General features: G+C 44.0%; 4 non-coding genes across 4 annotated transcripts; all 4 read right to left on the reverse strand.

Annotated features, from left to right (window-relative positions):
* Positions 1–4,958: 4,958 nt before the first annotated feature.
* On the reverse strand, positions 4,959–5,080 carry TRNAL-CAA (transfer RNA leucine (anticodon CAA)). Its single transcript has 2 exons — positions 5,043–5,080; positions 4,959–5,004 (listed from the first exon to the last, which is right to left on the reverse strand). It is a non-coding gene; the product is annotated as a tRNA-Leu (tRNA).
* A 3,254-nt stretch (positions 5,081–8,334) lies between these two features.
* Positions 8,335–8,456, reverse strand: TRNAL-CAA (transfer RNA leucine (anticodon CAA)). Its single transcript has 2 exons — positions 8,419–8,456; positions 8,335–8,380 (listed from the first exon to the last, which is right to left on the reverse strand). It is a non-coding gene; the product is annotated as a tRNA-Leu (tRNA).
* Positions 8,457–16,588: 8,132 nt separating this feature from the next.
* Positions 16,589–16,701, reverse strand: TRNAL-CAA (transfer RNA leucine (anticodon CAA)). The gene is made up of 2 exons: positions 16,664–16,701; positions 16,589–16,634 (listed from the first exon to the last, which is right to left on the reverse strand). It is a non-coding gene; the product is annotated as a tRNA-Leu (tRNA).
* An 814-nt stretch (positions 16,702–17,515) lies between these two features.
* TRNAL-CAA (transfer RNA leucine (anticodon CAA)) lies at positions 17,516–17,628 on the reverse strand. Its single transcript has 2 exons — positions 17,591–17,628; positions 17,516–17,561 (listed from the first exon to the last, which is right to left on the reverse strand). It is a non-coding gene; the product is annotated as a tRNA-Leu (tRNA).
* Positions 17,629–18,514: the final 886 nt, after the last annotated feature.

The following is an 18,514-nucleotide window of genomic DNA, read 5'->3' on the forward strand; positions in this document are numbered from 1 at the left end:
GCTCGGCCATCCAGACCGGGTTCTATGTAATTTGGACGTTTTAAAATTATATCTCATCCAGTTATTTTCTTAAAACATATCGTGTCAGAAGTGGGATTCGAACCCACGCCCTCATACTAGGACCAGAATACACAGATTCACATCGTGAACGAAGGAAGCTAAGCCCCTTGAGTCTAGCGCCTAAGACCGCTCGGCCATCCTGACGTGGTTCTGAGTAATTTGGACGTTTTAAAATTATATCTCATCCAGTTATTTTCTTAAAACATATCGTGTCAGAAGTGTGATTCGAACCCACGCCCTCATACGAGGACCAGAATACACAGATTCACATCGTGAACGAAGGAAGCTAAGCCCCTTGAGTCTGGCGCCTTAGACCGCTCGGCCATCCTGACGTGGTTTTAATTAATTTAGGCGTTCAAAATTACATCTCTTCGAGTTACTTTTATAAAACATATCGTGCCAGAAGTGGGATTCCAACCCACGCCCTCATACGAGGGCCAGAATACACAGATTCTCATCGTGAACGAAGGAAACTAAGCCCCTTGAGTGTAGCGCCTAAGACGGCTCAGCCATACTGACGTGGTTTTAAGTAATTTAGACGTTTAAAATTACATCTCTTCGAGTTATTTTCATAAACAATATCTTGTTAGAAGTGGGATTCGAACCCACGCCCTCATACTAGGACTAGAATGCACAGATTTACATCGTGAACGAAGAAAGCTAAGCCCCTTGAGTCTTGCGCCTTAGACCGCTCGGCCATCCAGACCGGGTTCTATGTAATTTGGACGTTTTAAAATTATATCTCATCCAGTTATTTTCTTAAAACATATCGTGTCAGAAGTGGGCTTCGAACCCACGCCCTCATACGAGGACCAGAATACACAGATTCACATCGTGAACGAAGGAAGCTAAGAACCTTGAGTCTGGCTCATTAGACCGCTCGGCCATCCTGACGTGGTTTTGTGTAATTTGGACGTTTTAAAATTACATCTCATCCAATTATTTTCATAAACAATATCGTGTCAGAAGTGGGATTCGAACCCACGCCCTTATACGAGGACCAGAATACACAGATTTACATCGTGAACGAAGGAAGCTAAGCCCCTTGAGTCTCGCGCCTTAGACCGCTCGGCCATCCAGACGTGGTTTTAAGTAATTTGGAAGTTTTAAAATTATATCTCATCCAGTTATTTTCTTAAAACATATCGTGTCAGAAGTGTGATTCGAACCCACGCCCTCATACGAGGACCAGAATACACAGATTCACATCGTGAACGAAGGAAGCTAAGCCCCTTGAGTCTGGCGCCTTAGACCGCTCGGCCATCCTGACGTGGTTTTAATTAATTTAGGTGTTCAAAATTACATCTCTTCGAGTTACTTTTATAAAACATATCGTGTCCGAAGTGGGATTCGAACCCACGCCCTCATACGAGGGTTAGAATACACAGATTCACATCGTGAACGAAGGAAACTAAGCCCCTTGAGTCTTGCGCCTTAGACCGCTCGGCCATCCTGACGTGGTTTTAATTAATTTAGGCGTTCAAAATTACATCTCTTCGAGTTACTTTTATAAAACATATCGTGCCAGAAGTGGGATTCCAACCCACGCCCTCATACGAGGGCCAGAATACACAGATTCTCATCGTGAACGAAGGAAACTAAGCCCCTTGAGTGTAGCGCCTAAGACGGCTCAGCCATACTGACGTGGTTTTAAGTAATTTAGACGTTTAAAATTACATCTCTTCGAGTTATTTTCATAAACAATATCTTGTTAGAAGTGGGATTCGAACCCACGCCCTCATACTAGGACTAGAATGCACAGATTTACATCGTGAACGAAGAAAGCTAAGCCCCTTGAGTCTTGCGCCTTAGACCGCTCGGCCATCCAGACCGGGTTCTATGTAATTTGGACGTTTTAAAATTATATCTCATCCAGTTATTTTCTTAAAACATATCGTGTCAGAAGTGGGCTTCGAACCCACGCCCTCATACGAGGACCAGAATACACAGATTCACATCGTGAACGAAGGAAGCTAAGAACCTTGAGTCTGGCTCATTAGACCGCTCGGCCATCCTGACGTGGTTTTGTGTAATTTGGACGTTTTAAAATTACATCTCATCCAATTATTTTCATAAACAATATCGTGTCAGAAGTGGGATTCGAACCCACGCCCTTATACGAGGACCAGAATACACAGATTTACATCGTGAACGAAGGAAGCTAAGCCCCTTGAGTCTCGCGCCTTAGACCGCTCGGCCATCCAGACGTGGTTTTAAGTAATTTGGAAGTTTTAAAATTATATCTCATCCAGTTATTTTCTTAAAATATATCGTGTCAGAAGTGTGATTCGAACCCACGCCCTCATACGAGGACCAGAATACACAGATTCACATCGTGAACGAAGGAAGCTAAGCCCCTTGAGTCTGGCGCCTTAGACCGCTCGGCCATCCTGACGTGGTTTTAATTAATTTAGGTGTTCGAAATTACATCTCTTCGAGTTACTTTTATAAAACATATCGTGTCCGAAGTGGGATTCGAACCCACGCCCTCATACGAGGGTTAGAATACACAGATTCACATCGTGAACGAAGGAAGCTAAGCCCCTTGAGTCTTGCGCCTTAGACCGCTCGGCCATCCAGACGTGGTTTTAAGTAATTTGGAAGTTTTAAAATTATATCTCATCCAGTTATTTTCTTAAAACATATCGTGTCAGAAGTGTGATTCGAACCCACGCCCTCATACGAGGACCAGAATACACAGATTCACATCGTGAACGAAGGAAGCTAAGCCCCTTGAGTCTGGCGCCTTAGACCGCTCGGCCATCCTGACGTGGTTTTAAGTAATTTAGACGTTTAAAATTACATCTCTTCGAGTTATTTTCATAAACAATATCGTGTCAGAAGTGGGATTCGAACCCACGCCCTCATACTAGGACCAGAATATACAGATTTACAACGTGAACGAAGGAAGCTAAGCCCCTTGAGTCTTGCGCCTTAGACCGCTCGGCCATCCAGACCGGGTTTTATGTAATTTGGACGTTTTAAAATTATATCTCATCCAGTTATTGTCTTAAAACATATCGTGTCAGAAGTGGAATTCGAACCCACGTCTTCATACGAGGACCAGAATACACAGATTCTCATCGTGAACGAAGGAAGCTAAGCCCCTTGAGTCTAGCGCCTAAGACCGCTCGGCCATCCTGACGTGGTTCTGAGTAATTTGAAAGTTTTAAAATTATATCTCATCCAGTTATTTTCTTAAAACATATCGTGTCAGAAGTGTGATTCGAACCCACGCCCTCATACGAGGACCAGGATACACAGATTCACATCGTGAACGAAGGAAGCTAAGCCCCTTGAGTCTGGCGCCTTAGACCGCTCGGCCATCCTGACGTGGTTTTAAGTAACTTAGACGTTTAAAATTACATCTCTTCGAGTTATTTTCATAAACAATATCGTGTCAGAAGTGGGATTCGAACCCACGCCCTCATACTAGGACCAGAATACACAGATTTACATCGTGAACGAAGGAAGCTAAGCCCCTTGAGTCTTGCGCCTTAGACCGCTCGGCCATCCAGACCGGGTTTTATGTAATTTGGACGTTTTAAAATTATATCTCATCCAGTTATTTTCTTAAAACATATCGTGTCAGAAGTGGAATTCGAACCCACGTCTTCATACGAGGACCAGAATACACAGATTCTCATCGTGAACGAAGGAAGCTAAGCCCCTTGAGTCTAGCGCCTAAGACCGCTCGGCCATCCTGACGTGGTTCTGAGTAATTTGGACGTTTTAAAATTATATCTCATCCAGTTATTTTCTTAAAACATATCGTGTCAGAAGTGTGATTCGAACCCACGCCCTCATACGAGGACCAGAATATACAGATTCACATCGTGAACGAAGGAAGCTAAGCCCCTTGAGTCTGGCGCCTTAGACCGCTCGGCCATCCTGACGTGGTTGTAATTAATTTAGGCGTTCAAAATTACATCTCTTCGAGTTACTTTTATAAAACATATCGTGTCAGAAGTGGGATTCCAACCCACGCCCTTATACGAGGGCCAGAATACACAGATTCTCATCGTGAACGAAGGAAACTAAGCCCCTTGAGTGTAGCGCCTAAGACGGCTCAGCCATACTGACGTGGTTTTAAGTAATTTAGACGTTTAAAATTACATCTCTTCGAGTTATTTTCATAAACAATATCTTGTTAGAAGTGGGATTCGAACCCACGCCCTCATACTAGGACTAGAATGCACAGATTTACATCGTGAACGAAGAAAGCTAAGCCCCTTGAGTCTTGCGCCTTAGACCGCTCGGCCATCCAGACCGGGTTCTATGTAATTTGGACGTTTTAAAATTATATCTCATCCAGTTATTTTCTTAAAACATATCGTGTCAGAAGTGGGCTTCGAACCCACGCCCTCATACGAGGGTTAGAATACACAGATTCACATCGTGAACGAAGGAAACTAAGCCCCTTGAGCCTAGCGCCTAAGACGGCTCGGCCATACTGAAGTGGTTTTAAGTAATTTAGGCGTTCAAAATTACGTCTCTTCGAGTTACTTTTATAAAACATATCGTGTCCGAAGTGGGATTCGAACCCACGCCCTCATACGAGGGTTAGAATACACAGATTCACATCGTGAACGAAGGAAACTAAGCCCCTTGAGTCTAGCGCCTAAGACCGCTCGGCCATCCTGACGTGGTTCTCAGTAATTTGGACGTTTTAAAATTATATCTCATCCAGTTATTTTCTTAAAACATATCGTGTCAGAAGTGTGATTCGAACCCACGCCCTCATTCGAGGACCAGAATACATAGATTCACATCGTGAACGAAGGAAGCTAAGCCCCTTGAGTCTGGCGCCTTAGACCGCTCGGCCATCCTGACGTGGTTATAATTAATTTAGGCGTTCAAAATCACATCTCTTCGAGTTACTTTTATAAAACATATCGTGTCAGAAGTGGGATTCGAACCCACGCCCTCATACGAGGACCAGAATACACAGATTCACATCGTGAACGAAGGAAGCTAAGCCCCTTGAGTCTGGCGCCTTAGACCGCTCGGCCATCCTGACGTGGTTTTAATTAATTTAGGCGTTTAAAATTACATCTCTTCGAGTTATTTTCATAAACAATATCTTGTTAGAAGTGGGATTCGAACCCACGCCCTCATACTAGGACTAGAATGCACAGATTTACATCGTGAACGAAGAAAGCTAAGCCCCTTGAGTCTTGCGCCTTAGACCGCTCGGCCATCCAGACCGGGTTCTATGTAATTTGGACGTTTTAAAATTATATCTCATCCAGTTATTTTCTTAAAACATATCGTGTCAGAAGTGGGCTTCGAACCCACGCCCTCATACGAGGACCAGAATACACAGATTCACATCGTGAACGAAGGAAGCTAAGAACCTTGAGTCTGGCTCATTAGACCGCTCGGCCATCCTGACGTGGTTTTGTGTAATTTGGACGTTTTAAAATTACATCTCATCCAATTATTTTCATAAACAATATCGTGTCAGAAGTGGGATTCGAACCCACGCCCTTATACGAGGACCAGAATACACAGATTTACATCGTGAACGAAGGAAGCTAAGCCCCTTGAGTCTCGCGCCTTAGACCGCTCGGCCATCCAGACGTGGTTTTAAGTAATTTGGAAGTTTTAAAATTATATCTCATCCAGTTATTTTCTTAAAATATATCGTGTCAGAAGTGTGATTCGAACCCACGCCCTCATACGAGGACCAGAATACACAGATTCACATCGTGAACGAAGGAAGCTAAGCCCCTTGAGTCTGGCGCCTTAGACCGCTCGGCCATCCTGACGTGGTTTTAATTAATTTAGGTGTTCGAAATTACATCTCTTCGAGTTACTTTTATAAAACATATCGTGTCCGAAGTGGGATTCGAACCCACGCCCTCATACGAGGGTTAGAATACACAGATTCACATCGTGAACGAAGGAAGCTAAGCCCCTTGAGTCTTGCGCCTTAGACCGCTCGGCCATCCAGACGTGGTTTTAAGTAATTTGGAAGTTTTAAAATTATATCTCATCCAGTTATTTTCTTAAAACATATCGTGTCAGAAGTGTGATTCGAACCCACGCCCTCATACGAGGACCAGAATACACAGATTCACATCGTGAACGAAGGAAGCTAAGCCCCTTGAGTCTGGCGCCTTAGACCGCTCGGCCATCCTGACGTGGTTTTAAGTAATTTAGACGTTTAAAATTACATCTCTTCGAGTTATTTTCATAAACAATATCGTGTCAGAAGTGGGATTCGAACCCACGCCCTCATACTAGGACCAGAATATACAGATTTACAACGTGAACGAAGGAAGCTAAGCCCCTTGAGTCTTGCGCCTTAGACCGCTCGGCCATCCAGACCGGGTTTTATGTAATTTGGACGTTTTAAAATTATATCTCATCCAGTTATTGTCTTAAAACATATCGTGTCAGAAGTGGAATTCGAACCCACGTCTTCATACGAGGACCAGAATACACAGATTCTCATCGTGAACGAAGGAAGCTAAGCCCCTTGAGTCTAGCGCCTAAGACCGCTCGGCCATCCTGACGTGGTTCTGAGTAATTTGAAAGTTTTAAAATTATATCTCATCCAGTTATTTTCTTAAAACATATCGTGTCAGAAGTGTGATTCGAACCCACGCCCTCATACGAGGACCAGGATACACAGATTCACATCGTGAACGAAGGAAGCTAAGCCCCTTGAGTCTGGCGCCTTAGACCGCTCGGCCATCCTGACGTGGTTTTAAGTAACTTAGACGTTTAAAATTACATCTCTTCGAGTTATTTTCATAAACAATATCGTGTCAGAAGTGGGATTCGAACCCACGCCCTCATACTAGGACCAGAATACACAGATTTACATCGTGAACGAAGGAAGCTAAGCCCCTTGAGTCTTGCGCCTTAGACCGCTCGGCCATCCAGACCGGGTTTTATGTAATTTGGACGTTTTAAAATTATATCTCATCCAGTTATTTTCTTAAAACATATCGTGTCAGAAGTGGAATTCGAACCCACGTCTTCATACGAGGACCAGAATACACAGATTCTCATCGTGAACGAAGGAAGCTAAGCCCCTTGAGTCTAGCGCCTAAGACCGCTCGGCCATCCTGACGTGGTTCTGAGTAATTTGGACGTTTTAAAATTATATCTCATCCAGTTATTTTCTTAAAACATATCGTGTCAGAAGTGTGATTCGAACCCACGCCCTCATACGAGGACCAGAATATACAGATTCACATCGTGAACGAAGGAAGCTAAGCCCCTTGAGTCTGGCGCCTTAGACCGCTCGGCCATCCTGACGTGGTTGTAATTAATTTAGGCGTTCAAAATTACATCTCTTCGAGTTACTTTTATAAAACATATCGTGTCAGAAGTGGGATTCCAACCCACGCCCTTATACGAGGGCCAGAATACACAGATTCTCATCGTGAACGAAGGAAACTAAGCCCCTTGAGTGTAGCGCCTAAGACGGCTCAGCCATACTGACGTGGTTTTAAGTAATTTAGACGTTTAAAATTACATCTCTTCGAGTTATTTTCATAAACAATATCTTGTTAGAAGTGGGATTCGAACCCACGCCCTCATACTAGGACTAGAATGCACAGATTTACATCGTGAACGAAGAAAGCTAAGCCCCTTGAGTCTTGCGCCTTAGACCGCTCGGCCATCCAGACCGGGTTCTATGTAATTTGGACGTTTTAAAATTATATCTCATCCAGTTATTTTCTTAAAACATATCGTGTCAGAAGTGGGCTTCGAACCCACGCCCTCATACGAGGGTTAGAATACACAGATTCACATCGTGAACGAAGGAAACTAAGCCCCTTGAGCCTAGCGCCTAAGACGGCTCGGCCATACTGAAGTGGTTTTAAGTAATTTAGGCGTTCAAAATTACGTCTCTTCGAGTTACTTTTATAAAACATATCGTGTCCGAAGTGGGATTCGAACCCACGCCCTCATACGAGGGTTAGAATACACAGATTCACATCGTGAACGAAGGAAACTAAGCCCCTTGAGTCTAGCGCCTAAGACCGCTCGGCCATCCTGACGTGGTTCTCAGTAATTTGGACGTTTTAAAATTATATCTCATCCAGTTATTTTCTTAAAACATATCGTGTCAGAAGTGTGATTCGAACCCACGCCCTCATTCGAGGACCAGAATACATAGATTCACATCGTGAACGAAGGAAGCTAAGCCCCTTGAGTCTGGCGCCTTAGACCGCTCGGCCATCCTGACGTGGTTATAATTAATTTAGGCGTTCAAAATCACATCTCTTCGAGTTACTTTTATAAAACATATCGTGTCAGAAGTGGGATTCGAACCCACGCCCTCATACGAGGACCAGAATACACAGATTCACATCGTGAACGAAGGAAGCTAAGCCCCTTGAGTCTGGCGCCTTAGACCGCTCGGCCATCCTGACGTGGTTTTAATTAATTTAGGCGTTCAAAATTACATCTCTTCGAGTTACTTTCATAAACAATATCGTGTAAGAAGTGGGATTCGAACCCACGCCCTCATACTAGGACCAGAATACACAGATTTACATCGTGAACGAAGGAAGCTAAGCCCCTTGAGTCTTGCGCCTTAGACCGCTCGGCCATCCAGTCCGGGTTTTATGTAATTTGGACGTTTTAAAATTATATCTCATCCAGTTATTTTCTTAAAACATATCGTGTCAGAAGTGGAATTCGAACCCACGTCTTCATACGAGGACCAGAATACACAGATTCTCATCGTGAACGAAGGAAGCTAAGCCCCTTGAGTCTAGCGCCTAAGACCGCTCGGCCATCCTGACGTGGTTCTGAGTAATTTGGAAGTTTTAAAATTATATCTCATCCAGTTATTTTCTTAAAACATATCGTGTCAGAAGTGTGATTCGAACCCACGCCCTCATACGAGGACCACAATACACAGATTCACATCGTGAACGAAGGAAGCTAAGCCCCTTGAGTCTGGCGCCTTAGACCGCTCGGCCATCCTGACGTGGTTTTAATTAATTTAGGCGTTCAAAATTACATCTCTTCGAGTTACTTTTATAAAACATATCGTGTCCGAAGTGGGATTCGAACCCACGCCCTCATACGAGGGTTAGAATACACAGATTCACATCGTGAACGAAGGAAACTAAGCCCCTTGAGTCTAGCGCCTAAGACGGCTCGGCCATACTGAAGTGGTTTTAAGTAATTTAGACGTTTGAAATTACATCTCTTCGAGTTATTTTCATAAACAATATCGTGTCAGAAGTGGGATTCGAACCCACGCCCTCATACTACGACCAGAATACACAGATTTACATCGTGAACGAAGGAAGCTAAGCCCCTTGAGTCTTGCGCCTTAGACCGCTCGGCCATCCTGACGTGGTTTTGTGTAATTTGGACGTTTTAAAATTACATCTCATCCAATTATTTTCATAAACAATATCGTGTCAGAAGTGGGATTCGAACCCACGCCCTTATACGAGGACCAGAATACACAGATTTACATCGTGAACGAAGGAAGCTAAGCCCCTTGAGTCTCGCGCCTTAGACCGCTCGGCCATCCAGACGTGGTTTTAAGTAATTTGGAAGTTTTAAAATTATATCTCATCCAGTTATTTTCTTAAAACATATCGTGTCAGAAGTGTGATTCGAACCCACGCCCTCATACGAGGACCAGAATACACAGATTCACATCGTGAACGAAGGAAGCTAAGCCCCTTGAGTCTGGCGCCTTAGACCGCTCGGCCATCCTGACGTGGTTTTAAGTAATTTAGACGTTTAAAATTACATCTCTTCGAGTTATTTTCATAAACAATATCGTGTCAGAAGTGGGATTCGAACCCACGCCCTCATACTAGGACCAGAATACACAGATTTACATCGTGAACGAAGGAAGCTAAGCCCCTTGAGTCTTGCGCCTTAGACCGCTCGGCCATCCAGTCCGGGTTTTATGTAATTTGGACGTTTTAAAATTATATCTCATCCAGTTATTTTCTTAAAACATATCGTGTCAGAAGTGGAATTCGAACCCACGTCTTCATACGAGGACCAGAATACACAGATTCTCATCGTGAACGAAGGAAGCTAAGCCCCTTGAGTCTAGCGCCTAAGACCGCTCGGCCATCCTGACGTGGTTCTGAGTAATTTGGAAGTTTTAAAATTATATCTCATCCAGTTATTTTCTTAAAACATATCGTGTCAGAAGTGTGATTCGAACCCACGCCCTCATACGAGGACCACAATACACAGATTCACATCGTGAACGAAGGAAGCTAAGCCCCTTGAGTCTGGCGCCTTAGACCGCTCGGCCATCCTGACGTGGTTTTAATTAAATTAGGCGTTCAAAATTACATCTCTTCGAGTTACTTTTATAAAACATATCGTGTCCGAAGTGTGATTCGAACCCACGCCCTCATACGAGGACCAGAATACACAGATTCACATCGTGAACGAAGGAAGCTAAGCCCCTTGAGTCTGGCGCCTTAGACCGCTCGGCCATCCTGACGTGGTTTTAAGTAATTTAGACGTTTAAAATTACATCTCTTCGAGTTATTTTCATAAACAATATCGTGTCAGAAGTGGGATTCGAACCCACGCCCTCATACTAGGACCAGAATACACAGATTTACATCGTGAACGAAGGAAGCTAAGCCCCTTGAGTCTTGCGCCTTAGGCCGCTCGGCCATCCAGACCGGGTTTTATGTAATTTGGATGTTTTAAAATTATATCTCATCCAGTTATTTTCTTAAAACATTTCGTGTCAGAAGTGGAATTCGAACCCACGTCTTCATACGAGGACCAGAATACACAGATTCTCATCGTGAACGAAGGAAGCTAAGCCCCTTGAGTCTAGCGCCTAAGACCGCTCGGCCATCCTGACGTGGTTATGAGTAATTTGGACGTTTTAAAATTATATCTCATCCAGTTATTTTCTTAAAACATATCGTGTGAGAGATGTGTATCGAACCCACGCCCTCATACGAGGACCAGAATACACAGATTCACATCGTGAACGAAGGAAGCTAAGCCCCTTGAGTCTGGCGCCTTAGACCGCTCGGCCATCCTGACGTGGTTTTGTGTAATTTGGACGTTTTAAAATTACATCTCATCCAATTATTTTCATAAACAATATCGTGTCAGAAGTGGGATTCGAACCCACGCCCTTATACGAGGACCAGAATACACAGATTTACATCGTGAACGAAGGAAGCTAAGCCCCTTGAGTCTCGCGCCTTAGACCGCTCGGCCATCCAGACGTGGTTTTAAGTAATTTGGAAGTTTTAAAATTATATCTCATCCAGTTATTTTCTTAAAACATATCGTGTCAGAAGTGTGATTCGAACCCACGCCCTCATACGAGGACCAGAATACACAGATTCACATCGTGAACGAAGGAAGCTAAGCCCCTTGAGTCTGGCGCCTTAGACCGCTCGGCCATCCTGACGTGGTTTTAAGTAATTTAGACGTTTAAAATTACATCTCTTCGAGTTATTTTCATAAACAATATCGTGTCAGAAGTGGGATTCGAACCCACGCCCTCATACTAGGACCAGAATACACAGATTTACATCGTGAACGAAGGAAGCTAAGCCCCTTGAGTCTTGCGCCTTAGACCGCTCGGCCATCCAGTCCGGGTTTTATGTAATTTGGACGTTTTAAAATTATATCTCATCCAGTTATTTTCTTAAAACATATCGTGTCAGAAGTGGAATTCGAACCCACGTCTTCATACGAGGACCAGAATACACAGATTCTCATCGTGAACGAAGGAAGCTAAGCCCCTTGAGTCTAGCGCCTAAGACCGCTCGGCCATCCTGACGTGGTTCTGAGTAATTTGGAAGTTTTAAAATTATATCTCATCCAGTTATTTTCTTAAAACATATCGTGTCAGAAGTGTGATTCGAACCCACGCCCTCATACGAGGACCAGAATACACAGATTCACATCGTGAACGAAGGAAGCTAAGCCCCTTGAGTCTGGCGCCTTAGACCGCTAGGCCATCCTGACGTGGTTTTAAGTAATTTAGACGTTTAAAATTACATCTCTTCGAGTTATTTTCATAAACAATATCGTGTCAGAAGTGGGATTCGAACCCACGCCCTCATACTAGGACCAGAATACACAGATTTACATCGTGAACGAAGGAAGCTAAGCCCCTTGAGTCTTGCGCCTTAGACCGCTCGGCCATCCAGTCCGGGTTTTATGTAATTTGGACGTTTTAAAATTATATCTCATCCAGTTATTTTCTTAAAACATTTCGTGTCAGAAGTGGAATTCGAACCCACGTCTTCATACGAGGACCAGAATACACAGATTCTCATCGTGAACGAAGGAAGCTAAGCCCCTTGAGTCTAGCGCCTAAGACCGCTCGGCCATCCTGACGTGGTTATGAGTAATTTGCACGTTTTAAAATTATATCTCATCCAGTTATTTTCTTAAAACATATCGTGTGAGAGATGTGTATCGAACCCACGCCCTCATACGAGGACCAGAATACACAGATTCACATCGTGAACGAAGGAAGCTAAGCCCCTTGAGTCTGGCGCCTTAGACCGCTCGGCCATCCTGACGTGGTTTTAATTAATTTAGGCGTTCAAAATTACATCTCTTCGAGTTACTTTTATAAAACATATCGTGTCCGAAGTGGGATTCGAACCCACGCCCTCATACTAGGACCAGAATACACAGATTCACATCGTGAACGAAGGAAGCTAAGAACCTTGAGTGTGGCTCATTAGACCGCTCGGCCATCCTGACGTGGTTTTGTGTAATTTGGACGTTTTAAAATTACATCTCATCCAATTATTTTCATAAACAATATCGTGTCAGAAGTGGGATTCGAACCCACGCCCTTATACGAGGACCAGAATACACAGATTTACATCGTGAACGAAGGAAGCTAAGCCCCTTGAGTCTCGCGCCTTAGACCGCTCGGCCATCCAGACGTGGTTTTATGTAATTTGGACGTTTTAAAATTATATCTCATCCAGTTATTGTCTTAAAACATATCGTGTCAGAAGTGGAATTCGAACCCACGTCTTCATACGAGGACCAGAATACACAGATTCTCATCGTGAACGAAGGAAGCTAAGCCCCTTGAGTCTAGCGCCTAAGACCGCTCGGCCATCCTGACGTGGTTCTGAGTAATTTGAAAGTTTTAAAATTATATCTCATCCAGTTATTTTCTTAAAACATATCGTGTCAGAAGTGTGATTCGAACCCACGCCCTCATACGAGGACCAGGATACACAGATTCACATCGTGAACGAAGGAAGCTAAGCCCCTTGAGTCTGGCGCCTTAGACCGCTCGGCCATCCTGACGTGGTTTTAAGTAACTTAGACGTTTAAAATTACATCTCTTCGAGTTATTTTCATAAACAATATCGTGTCAGAAGTGGGATTCGAACCCACGCCCTCATACTAGGACCAGAATACACAGATTTACATCGTGAACGAAGGAAGCTAAGCCCCTTGAGTCTTGCGCCTTAGACCGCTCGGCCATCCAGACCGGGTTTTATGTAATTTGGACGTTTTAAAATTATATCTCATCCAGTTATTTTCTTAAAACATATCGTGTCAGAAGTGGAATTCGAACCCACGTCTTCATACGAGGACCAGAATACACAGATTCTCATCGTGAACGAAGGAAGCTAAGCCCCTTGAGTCTAGCGCCTAAGACCGCTCGGCCATCCTGACGTGGTTCTGAGTAATTTGGACGTTTTAAAATTATATCTCATCCAGTTATTTTCTTAAAACATATCGTGTCAGAAGTGTGATTCGAACCCACGCCCTCATACGAGGACCAGAATACACAGATTCACATCGTGAACGAAGGAAGCTAAGCCCCTTGAGTCTGGCGCCTTAGACCGCTCGGCCATCCTGACGTGGTTGTAATTAATTTAGGCGTTCAAAATTACATCTCTTCGAGTTACTTTTATAAAACATATCGTGTCAGAAGTGGGATTCCAACCCACGCCCTCATACGAGGGCCAGAATACACAGATTCTCATCGTGAACGAAGGAAACTAAGCCCCTTGAGTCTAGCGCCTAAGACGGCTCAGCCATACTGACGTGGTTTTAAGTAAATTAGACGTTTAAAATTACATCTCTTCGAGTTATTTTCATAAACAATATCGTGTCAGAAGTGGGATTCGAACCCACGCCCTCATACTAGGACCAGAATACACAGATTTACATCGTGAACGAAGGAAGCTAAGCCCCTTGAGTCTTGCGCTTTAGACCGCTCGGCCATCCAGACCGGGTTCTATGTAATTTGGACGTTTTAAAATTATATCTCATCCAGTTATTTTCTTAAAACATATCGTGTCAGAAGTGGGATTCGAACCCACGCCCTCATACTAGGACCAGAATACACAGATTCACATCGTGAACGAAGGAAGCTAAGCCCCTTGAGTCTAGCGCCTAAGACCACTCGGCCATCCTGACGTGGTTCTGAGTAATTTGGACGTTTTAAAATTATATCTCATCCAGTTATTTTCTTAAAACATATCGTGTCAGAAGTGTGATTCGAACCCACGCCCTCATACGAGGACCAGAATACACAGATTCACGTCGTGAACGAAGGAAGCTAAGCCCCTTGAGTCTGGCGCCTTAGACCGCTCGGCCATCCTGACGTGGTTTTAATTAATTTAGGCGTTCAAAATTACATCTCTTCGAGTTACTTTTATAAAACATATCGTGCCAGAAGTGGGATTCCAACCCACGCCCTCATACGAGGGCCAGAATACACAGATTCTCATCGTGAACGAAGGAAACTAAGCCCCTTGAGTGTAGCGCCTAAGACGGCTCAGCCATACTGACGTGGTTTTAAGTAATTTAGACGTTTAAAATTACATCTCTTCGAGTTATTTTCATAAACAATATCTTGTCAGAAGTGGGATTCGAACCCACGCCCTCATACTAGGACTAGAATGCACAGATTTACATCGTGAACGAAGAAAGCTAAGCCCCTTGAGTCTTGCGCCTTAGACCGCTCGGCCATCCAGACCGGGTTCTATGTAATTTGGACGTTTTAAAATTATATCTCATCCAGTTATTTTCTTAAAACATATCGTGTCAGAAGTGGGCTTCGAACCCACGCCCTCATACGAGGACCAGAATACACAGATTCACATCGTGAACGAAGGAAGCTAAGCCCCTTGAGTCTAGCGCCTAAGACCGCTCGGCCATCCTGACGTGATTCTGCGTAATTTGGACGTTTTAAAATTATATCTCATCCAGTTATTTTCTTAAAACATATCGTGTCAGAAGTGGTATTCGAACCCACGCCCTCATACTAGGACCAGAATGCACAGATTTACATCGTGAACGAAGGAAGCTAAGCCCCTTGAGTCTTGCGCCTTAGACCGCTCGGCCATCCAGACCGGGTTCTATGAAATTTGGACGTTTTAAAATTATATCTCATCCAGTTATTTTCTTAAAACATATCGTGTCAGAAGTGGGATTCGAACCCACGCCCTTATACGAGGACCAGAATACACAGATTCACATCGTGAACGAAGGAAGCTAAGCCCCTTGAGTCTAGCGCCTAAGACCGCTCGGCCATCCTGACGTGATTCTGCGTAATTTGGACGTTTTAAAATTATATCTCATCCAGTTATTTTCTTAAAACATATCGTGTCAGAAGTGTGATTCGAACCCACGCCCTCATACGAGGGCCAGAATACACAGATTCACATCGTGAACGAAGGAAACTACGCCCATTGAGTCTAGCGCCTAAGACGGCTCGGCCATACTGACGTGGTTTTAAGTAATTTAGACCTTTAAAATTACATCTCTTCGAGTTATTTTCATAAACAATATCGTGTCAGAAGTGGGATTCGAACCCACGCCCTCATGCTAGGACCAGAATACACAGATTTACATCGTGAACGAAGGAAGCTAAGCCCCTTGAGTCTTGCGCCTTAGACCGCTCGGCCATCCTGACGTGGTTGTGTGTAATTTGGACGTTTTAAAATTATATCTCATCCAGTTATTTTCTTAAAACATATCGTATCAGAAGTGTGATTCGAACCCACGCCCTCATACGAGGACCAGAATACACAGATTCACATCGTGAACGAAGAAAACTAAGCCCCTTGAGTCTAGCGCCTAAGACGGCTCGGCCATAATGACATGGTTTTAAGTAATTTAGACGTTTAAAATTACATCTCTTCGAGTAATTTTCATAAACAATATGGTGTCAGAAGTGGGATTCGAACCCACGCCATCATACTAGGACCAGAATACACAGGTTTACATCGTGAACGAAGGAAGCTAAGCCCCTTGAGTCTAGCGCCTAAGACCGCTCGGCCAACCAGACCGGGTTTTATGTAATTTGGACGTTTTAAAATTATATCTCATCCAGTTATTTTCTTAAAACATATCGTGTCAGAAGTGGGATTCGAACCCACGCCCTCATACGAGGACCAGAATACACAGATTCACATAGTGAACGAAGGAAACTAAGCCCCTTGAGTCTAGCGCCTAAGACGGCTCGGCCATACTGACGTGGTTTTAAGTAATTTAGACGTTTAAAATACATCTCTTCGAGTTATTTTCATAAACTATATCGTGTCAGAAGTGGGATTCGAACCCACGCCCTCATACGAGGACCAGAATACACAGAATCACATCGTGAACGAAGCCCCTTGAGTCTGGCGCCTTAGACCGCTCGGCCATCCTGATGTGGTGTTAATTTATTTAGGCGTTCAAAATCACATCTCTTCGAGTTACTTTTATAAAACATATCGTGTCAGAAGTGGGATTCGAACCCACGCCCTCATACGAGGGCCAGAATACACAGATTCACATCGTGAACGAAGGAAACTAAGCCCCTTGAGTCTCGCGCCTAAGACGGCTCGGCCATCCTGACCTGGTTTTAAGTAACTTAGACGTTTAAAATTACATCTCTTCGAGTTATTTTCATAAACAATATCTTGTCAGAAGTGGTATTCGAACCCACGCCCTCATACGAGGACCAGAATACACAGATTCACATCGTGAACGAAGGATGCTAAGCCCCTTGAGTCGGGCGCCTTAGACCGCTCGGCCATCCTGACGTGGTTTTAATTAATTTAGGCGTTCAAAATTACATCGCTTCGAGTTACTTTTATAAAACATATCGTGTCAGAAGTGGGATTCGAACCCACGCCCTCATACGAGGGCCGGAATACACAGATTCACATCGTGAACGAAGGAAACTACGCCCATTGAGTCTAGCGCCTAAGACGGCTCGGCCATCCTGACGTGGTTTTAAGTAATTTAGACGTTTAAAATTACATCTCTTCGAGTTATTTTCATAAACAATATCTTGTCAGAAGTGGGATTCGAACCCACGCCCTCATACCATGACCAGAATGCACAGATTTACATAGTGAACGAAGGAAGCTAAGCCCCTTGAGTCTCGCGCCTTAGACCGCTCGGCCATTCAGACGTGGTTTTATGTAATTTGGACGTTTTAAAATTATATCTCATCCAGTTATTTTCTTAAAACATATCGTGTCAGAAGTGGGATTCGAACCCACGCCCTCATACGAGGACCAGAATACACAGAATCACATCGTGAACGAAGCCCCTTGAGTCTGGCGCCTTAGACCGCTCGGCCATCCTGATGTGGTGTAAATTTATTTAGGCGTTCAAAATCACATCTCTTCGAGTTACTTTTATAAAACATATCGTGTCAGAAGTGGGATTCGAACCCACGCCCTCATACGAGGGCCAGAATACACAGATTCACATCGTGAACGAAGGAAACTAAGCCTCTTGAGTCTCGCGCCTAAGACGGCTCGGCCATCCTGACGTGGTTTTAAGTAACTTAGACGTTTAAAATTACATCTCTTCGAGTTATTTTCATAAACAATATCTTGTCAGAAGTGGTATTCGAACCCACGCCCTCATACGAGGACCAGAATACACAGATTCACATCGTGAACGAAGGATGCTAAGCCCCTTGAGTCGGGCGCCTTAGACCGCTCGGCCATCCTGACGTGGTTTTAATTAATTTAGGCGTTCAAAATTACATCTCTTCGAGTTACTTTTATAAAACATATCGTGTCAGAAGTGGGATTCGAACCCACGCCCTCATACGAGGGCCGGAATACACAGATTCACATCGTGAACGAAGGAAACTACGCCCATTGAGTCTAGCGCCTAAGACGGCTCGGCCATCCTGACGTGGTTTTAAGTAATTTAGACGTTTAAAATTACATCTCTTCGAGTTAGTTTCATAAACAATATCTTGTCAGAAGTGGGATTCGAACCCACGCCCTCATACCAGGACCAGAATGCACAGATTTACATAGTGAACGAAGGAAGCTAAGCCCCTTGAGTCTCGCGCCTTAGACCGCTCGGCCATTCAGACGTGGTTTTATGTAATTTGGACGTTTTAAAATTATATCTCATCCAGTTATTTTCTTAAAACATATCGTGTCAGAAGTGTGATTCGAACCCACGCCCTCATACGAGGACCAGAATACACAGATTCACATCGTGAACGAAG

This window comes from Phalangium opilio, unplaced genomic scaffold (genome assembly GCF_054372755.1).
Source record: "Phalangium opilio isolate 3A_F unplaced genomic scaffold, DU_Popi_V2 ptg001662l_1, whole genome shotgun sequence".
NCBI classification, from domain to species: Eukaryota; Metazoa; Arthropoda; class Arachnida; order Opiliones; family Phalangiidae; genus Phalangium; species Phalangium opilio.